This window comes from Lycium ferocissimum, chromosome 3 (assembly GCF_029784015.1).
Source record: "Lycium ferocissimum isolate CSIRO_LF1 chromosome 3, AGI_CSIRO_Lferr_CH_V1, whole genome shotgun sequence".
In the NCBI taxonomy this organism is placed as follows: domain Eukaryota; kingdom Viridiplantae; phylum Streptophyta; class Magnoliopsida; order Solanales; family Solanaceae; genus Lycium; species Lycium ferocissimum.
The window spans coordinates 60,641,723-60,648,541 of NC_081344.1; the positions used below are offsets into that span (position 1 = coordinate 60,641,723).

Genomic DNA, 6,819 nt, shown 5'->3' on the forward strand with positions numbered 1-6,819 from the left:
CTATAGAGTAACTGTTTTTACACATGTCATAATCCAGTTGCTAAATAATAGAGTATTATTTATTACTAACAAATTAAGTAGAAACCATTTTGGCAAGTAAACAAAATTAATAGTGGCATTTAGCTTTAAAAAGAAGGGAATATACTGGTGCTTAAGTATTATGCTATAAACTTTCAACGAAACTTTGTCTAGATTATGACACGTCTCCAGAAGAAATACTTGATTGTTGAAACTGTGTAACACGTAAAAGACACAAAAAAAGATAAACGAAAAAAGGAAGCAGGTGATGGCTGCCAACAATATGTGAGCTTTTACAATGTCAACGCTCTAACACTATAAATACTTGCCTCACCTTCACTTCCAATAACAACACATTACATTACATTACAAATTTCTGCTTAATTAGCTTCTTTCTCTACAAACTTCTTTTGTAATTTGCAGTGAAAAAATGGCTAATGCTGAACTAGGCCCCGTTGGTACCTCCATGCATGGAATAACTGGCAGAGAACAAACATTTGCCTTTTCAGTATCCTCTGATAATAATAACAATAACAATGATACTACAGCTACTACAATATTTTCTTTGCCAGTTGATTCAGAACACAAAGCAAAAACTCTGAAAATATTCTCATTTGCACAACCCCATATGAGATCTTTTCATCTTGCATGGATTTCCTTCTTCACTTGCTTGATTTCCACTTTTGTTGCGGCTACACTAGTTCCGATCATTCGAGACAATCTTGATTTAACAAGATCAGATATTGGGAATGCTGATGTTGCTTCTGTTTCTGGCAGCATTTTCTCCAGGCTTGTTATGGGTGTACTTTGTGACTTAATTGGACCAAGATATGGATGTGCCTTTGTTAACCTGTTACCTCTCCCGTTGTTTTCTCTGTTGCTTTTGTCTCAACACCACAGGTATGCATATTGTTTAATTAAGTGTATCACCACTTCACTTAATTGCTTAATTTGTTCGATGAGAGTGGCATACTTATCTAAAGTGTGTAACCATCTTATTTAAATGGTTAACATATTATAAAGATATATTTTTTAATTATATTATGTCTGGACAGGGATACATAGCGGTTCGGTTCATGATTGGAGTTTCATTGGCAACATTCGTGTCATGCCAATATTGGACGAGTACGATGTTTAATGGGCAGATAATTGGGCCTGTTAATGGTGTTGTCATAGGACGGGGAGACATGGGAGGTGGTGTCACACAACTCCTTATGCCTTTCCTTTTTCACATAATTCAACTAATCGGAGCTACTCCTTTCTTTGGAGACTTGCATTTTTCATCCCCGGTTGGCTTCATATAATTGTTGGTGTTACGGTCTTGATTCTTGGCCAAGATTTGCCTGATGGTAATCTTTGTGACTTACAAAAGAGCGGTGATGTACACAAAGATAAATTTTCAAAGGTTAGTTGTGTACTCCTAGCTACCCAAAGAGATAAATGAACAAACATAGAGAGAGGAATTAATTATGGCAGAATACCTAAATATCACCCTAAACTGATTAATTTTTTATATTATTTCATTTTTTTAGGTATTTTGGTTTGCAGTGACAAATTACAGGACGTGGGTGTTTTTTCTCGTATACGGGTTTTCCATGGGAGTTCAGCTCTGCATGAACAATATAATGACGGAGTATTTTTATGACAAGTATGTTCTCTACTCAACAAATTCTATTTAGATATTTAGTATTTTTATATGTCTTATAAACATTTTAAATTGTCAGTTATTGTAAATTATACTACTTTTTACACCGTCTCCAAATATATAAATATTATTTCAAAATGTTAAAAGTTCCATCGGAATATACGGTCAAAATTAAAAAGCTTATCTCTTAAAATCTCAATTGTTTCACATAAATCGTGACGAGGGAGTAATACATATAAGTAATTAACTCATCATTCAAAATGCATTTTACCAGTTCGCTAAAGCTTCACACAAACAGAGTTATAGCCGGAGTATATGGCATGGTAAACTTTGTGGCTCCTCCTTTTGGTGGATATGCTTCGATTTAGCGGCAAGAAAATTTGGTATGAGAGGAAGGCTTTGGATCCTTTGGATTCTTCAAACATTAGGAGGAGTTTTATTCGTGTTTGGCTTGGCAGAGCAGATACACTTCCCATAGCCATATTAGCCATGATTTTGTTCTCTATTGGAGCTCAAGCTGCATGTGGGGCCACTTATGGTGTCATCCCTTTTGTTTCCCGAAGATCGTTAGGCCTTATCTATGGCCTAACTGGTGCTGGTAAAATTTACTTTCCTTCTACTTTATGATTTACGTAATGGCAAAATATTTACTTACTATTAGACTATTTGTGGGGCAACTTTCCTCTCTCTCTCTCTCAGAATCTTCTCCTAATTTCTTCGATTCCATAACAGGAGGCAACTTTGGAGGCGGTTTAACACAGTTGATTTTCTTCTCTAGTACAACATTTTCTACATCTATGGGGTTGACGTGGATGGGGTTCATAGGCGTAGCTTGTACGTCCCTATTGCTTTAATTCATTTCCCACAAACTGGGAAGCATGTTTCTTCCAAAGATCGAAAGACGAAAAGTATAACGAAGAGCAATATTATCTTTCGTAATGGACCGAGAAGAGAAACAAAAAGGTCTTCATCATGGAAGCATTAAATTTGCAGAGAATAGCATATCTGAACGTGGAAGAAAACACATAATTTCCTCGGCTATTACCCCACCAAATTCTACACCAGTACATGTTTGATGAAATATTAAGAAAAATATGTAAATAAAGTTTTTGATATAATACTGAATTATGATTGGTTGCATATTATATGAGCTCAGCGTAGCATGCAATCATGAATCTATTGTAGTTCATACACTGATGATAAGCACTTTGTCATCTATCCTTTTTTTTTGTAAGTAAATATAGTAAATAAAACTTTTTTGTCTTTATAATTTCTATTCTAAACTTGTTCTTGCACTAGTACTTCTCACAACAGTTGCTCTTTTTGGTCCATTTATCACGTGATTAAAGGTAAAATGTGTGTTTACCCCTTAAAAAGGTAACAATTGAATTTATACGCGGTTAAAGGATATGTGGCTTAATATGTCGTTTAAGCAATGAAATACAAACTTGCACTCTATGATATGTAAAGAACAAGAAAAGGGATAGCCTGAAATTGTTATTGCAAAACACAGTGAATTGGTCCCAAGACGGAGCAATGGGCTTGATGCCTGAGCCAAAACTTATAAATAACTTGAGAACTTGAATAGTTACAAAGTAAGGATGTTAAAGTAATGGGAATCAGATGCCCTAATGAGAGGATTTCCCTCTGTATATATAGTACAAAAGTTAGAGTTGTACATGGTAACTAAATCTGTTAAGGAGATAATGATCCTGACGATCTCGGGCGCCTCAACGGTTGATGGCGTGACGGCCGACGCAACAGACGGCGAGAAATCCGTTACAGGTCGGATCTCTCGCGTTTGTGTCAGCTAGCGCCCCTTCAGTTTGTGATCCCTCAGGCTTTATTCTACCCGACTGGTCGAACCCGAACCGACGTTACATCTCAAAAACAACTTTCATATCTTGCTCTGATCTTCCGTCGTCGGACCCGAACATTTTACCCCGATTTATACCGTATACAGATAGTCCCTCCATTTCCCGGTGGAAAGGGGAATGGATTTGAACCCAAAAACAAAATCGACCCATGGTAGCAACACTGAAGGTCCAGCTCCGCCGCCTGAAGGGACATTCTTCAGTTCCGCACTCTGCACGATGTTGATGCACTCTGCACGATGTTGATCGCTCATCATCACACCATTGAAGTGATCAGCCTTGGAAACCGCTCAACATGAGGACTTCCAACCTTTCAACTTCCAATTTTTTGCGTATAAAAGGTAAGTGCTTCATTCACATTAGCCATGCACTTATTTTCCTTACACAAAGAAAAACCCTAAAGAGAAAACCCTATGTCAGAGTCTTTTTGAAATCTCTTTCTTCCAAACCCCTTTCAACAATGTCTTCTATTCCCCTGCTAACTCAATCTCCTGCTAATCCTTCATCGCCATCCCGTTCTTCACCATCATCTCCAACGGTGGCCTCTAGTCCCAGTGAAGAACTTGAGTTTCTTTTCGCTGACATTCTCCCTGCTGGCTTTAAGTACAAAAACAACTGTAAGGTTTCAAACCACCTTGAATCTGTAGAAAGCTTCAAATCATTTGTTGATGGTGCCACTATCCCCAAGGTTCGGGATGACTGCAATTTGGGCGCCAACATCGACGTCGTCCAAGTCAGCCACGGGACAAGAATCAACCACCATGTCGCAGGTTTGGAGATTGGTTACTCTTTCCCCGTTCCTCAGGTAATAGAGGATTTTTGTTGTCGTTATCGGATTTGTGTCGGGCAAGTTGCTCTGCAAGTTTGGAGATTGGTGTATTGTATTAATCTTTTGGCCAACACAGCCGGAGTCTCTTTTACCCTCGATCACTGATTCATATCTACGTACCACGAGTTATTCGAGGTGGCGTAGTGCATCTATATCCTCGCGGAGCACGAGGTCTCATTGACCCCGAGGATGACTATGACAGAGGCTGGCTACACCGATTTGTTATGATTCGGATGAACCAACTCCATCGTTCTTTATCCGAAACTTTTCCTAAAGCGTGGAATCCCACTCTAGTTTCGGTCGAACCGGAGCTTATAATTAGAATTTTTGATTGGGTCGCCGCGTTATTAGACGCTTCTCGTGACCTAACCCGCTCTTGGAGAAGCATTTCTCCGAATGGTGGAAAGGGAAGAATCATGGTAAATTTTTGACCTTTCACATTCACTAGCTGTTTTCAACCGTTGTATGCCTTATGCTCGGATACCTTTTTTTTTTTTTTTTTAAGGACTTCCAGCGAAGAGACTTTCCTCGAAGAAGAAAAGTACCAAGGATGACGCTACCGAAGATGCAGGAAAGGAAGCAAAGAAATGTTCTGACCATCCCGGTAGCCTCCACAGGAATTGGTTCTCAGATCAAATCTCGTCACCTGCTTTCAGAGGCTAGGAGGGGAGCTTCTTATGGGAACCAAGTTCCCGTGATTATCCTTGATGATGACGAGTTGCTAGCCGAGGTTAATGTCACTGTGACGAACAGTCCCAGTGGTAATTCGGCCATGCCAAAGTATGAACCTGAAGCTACTGAGCCGAAGTATAAACCTGATAAAGCGTCGAGGTTGCGAATCAAAGCTCTTAACCCTGGAGTCATCGGACTGATTCCCCCCTTTTTTTGTTTAGGACCATATGTTTGGCCATATTTTGTGCGGTTATTATAACTGAGAATTATGTATCTTTCAATATATAAGAGTTTTATTTGAACCGAATAGGGTCTTTTTGGATTACGAATGCTTTTATCCATTTTCAGCTTCATTTGAATCGAATTGGATCTTATTGTGCACGAATTTCCTTTTGTCTGAATTTACATCGGAAAGACAATGAGCGAATGCTGATCTCGGTAGAACCTTCTGCTGTCAGTTTTATTTTCAAAAAATGAGTGGGAAACCAACCGTCCTTTCGTGTCACGTCATTCATACTTGGTGCATGTGTCGGCTCTCGATTGGCTGCCTCTTCAGTTACGAATGAGAACTGTCTCTCACTATTTCTATAAAAGCCCTTTTTTTACTCTTTTACTTTTTACCACCCGACTATCCAAAATCTTCCGAGCCTTAAAATCTTAAAATTTTCAACTCTAAATCTTCAAACCTTCAAACCTTCATCTACAGATCTTCAAATCTTCATCTTCCACCTTCAGACATTCATCTAGTTCTTTAAAAAATTTACCCATATCTTCAAATCTTCATTGGATTTTCTTTTCCTCCCTATCTTCATAAGAAATGACTTCAAACTCGAGGTCTTCTTCAGGAGCTGTTTCTCCGGCTGTCTCCCCTCCGACAATTGATATCGTTGCTGACCCCGAGGTTAGCATTCCGACCGAACCTCAGGCGCGCGTTGTTTTGCCTTCGCAGTACCATTTTGATGCCGAGTTTGTGGTCGAGAAGCCTTCGACAATATCCGATCGAGGCTTCGACGTCAGGAGCTACCCCTCCTCGACCAAAGAGACGGATATTGCCCGGGTTCGATCCGATTGCGGTTGGATGACTAAAGTCTTCGAGATCATAGTCCCAGGTCCTGACGACGATGTGACCACTTTTAAGGAAGGGTACTTGAATGTTTACACCTATCCCTTCACATTTAACCTCGAACCTCCCATTGAACAGGTGATCCTTGACATGTGCAAGACGTACAACTTGTGTCTTGCGCAAATTGGCCTGAACGTTTGGCGGATCATCACTTGCCTCCGCTTTTTGGCGGGCAATGTTAATGTGGATTTTACTTTGCAATATCTGATCCGATTGTATAGCCCGCGACTCTTTTGTGGCGGGGTTATAAAGCTTTTTAACCAAGGGAAACACCCGATCCCTTCTAGCGTAGACGAAAATACAGATCGCGATTGGCCGGAATGTTTTGTCCTGGTTAAAACTGCGAAGTTAATCCCTGCAAGTTCCATGCCCTTCCCTGAGCGATGGAACGACAAACGTAAGTACCTCGGCACTTCTGATGTTTTTCATTTTATACACCTTCAATCATTCATTCTCTTTGTATTTCAGCCACTGCATGGGTACCGAACGAGATACCTAACTTTTCCAAGTGGGTAGAGGATATCATGGCCCAGCATGCTCACGAGCTTTGTACTTGGAAGGATTTATACGAGGATAAGTGGTTAGCAAAACATCATGGTAAGCCTTTTGCCCGTCTCTCTTCACATTTTTTCTCTCTTATCAACTCGATATTTTTCCT

The 6,819-nt window shown here is 39.8% G+C and overlaps 1 pseudogene; it reads left to right on the forward strand.

The window, feature by feature from the left end:
• Positions 1-381: 381 nt before the first annotated feature.
• On the forward strand, positions 382-2,933 carry LOC132051151 (high affinity nitrate transporter 2.3-like; annotated as a pseudogene).
• The last annotated feature ends 3,886 nt before the right edge of the window (positions 2,934-6,819 follow it).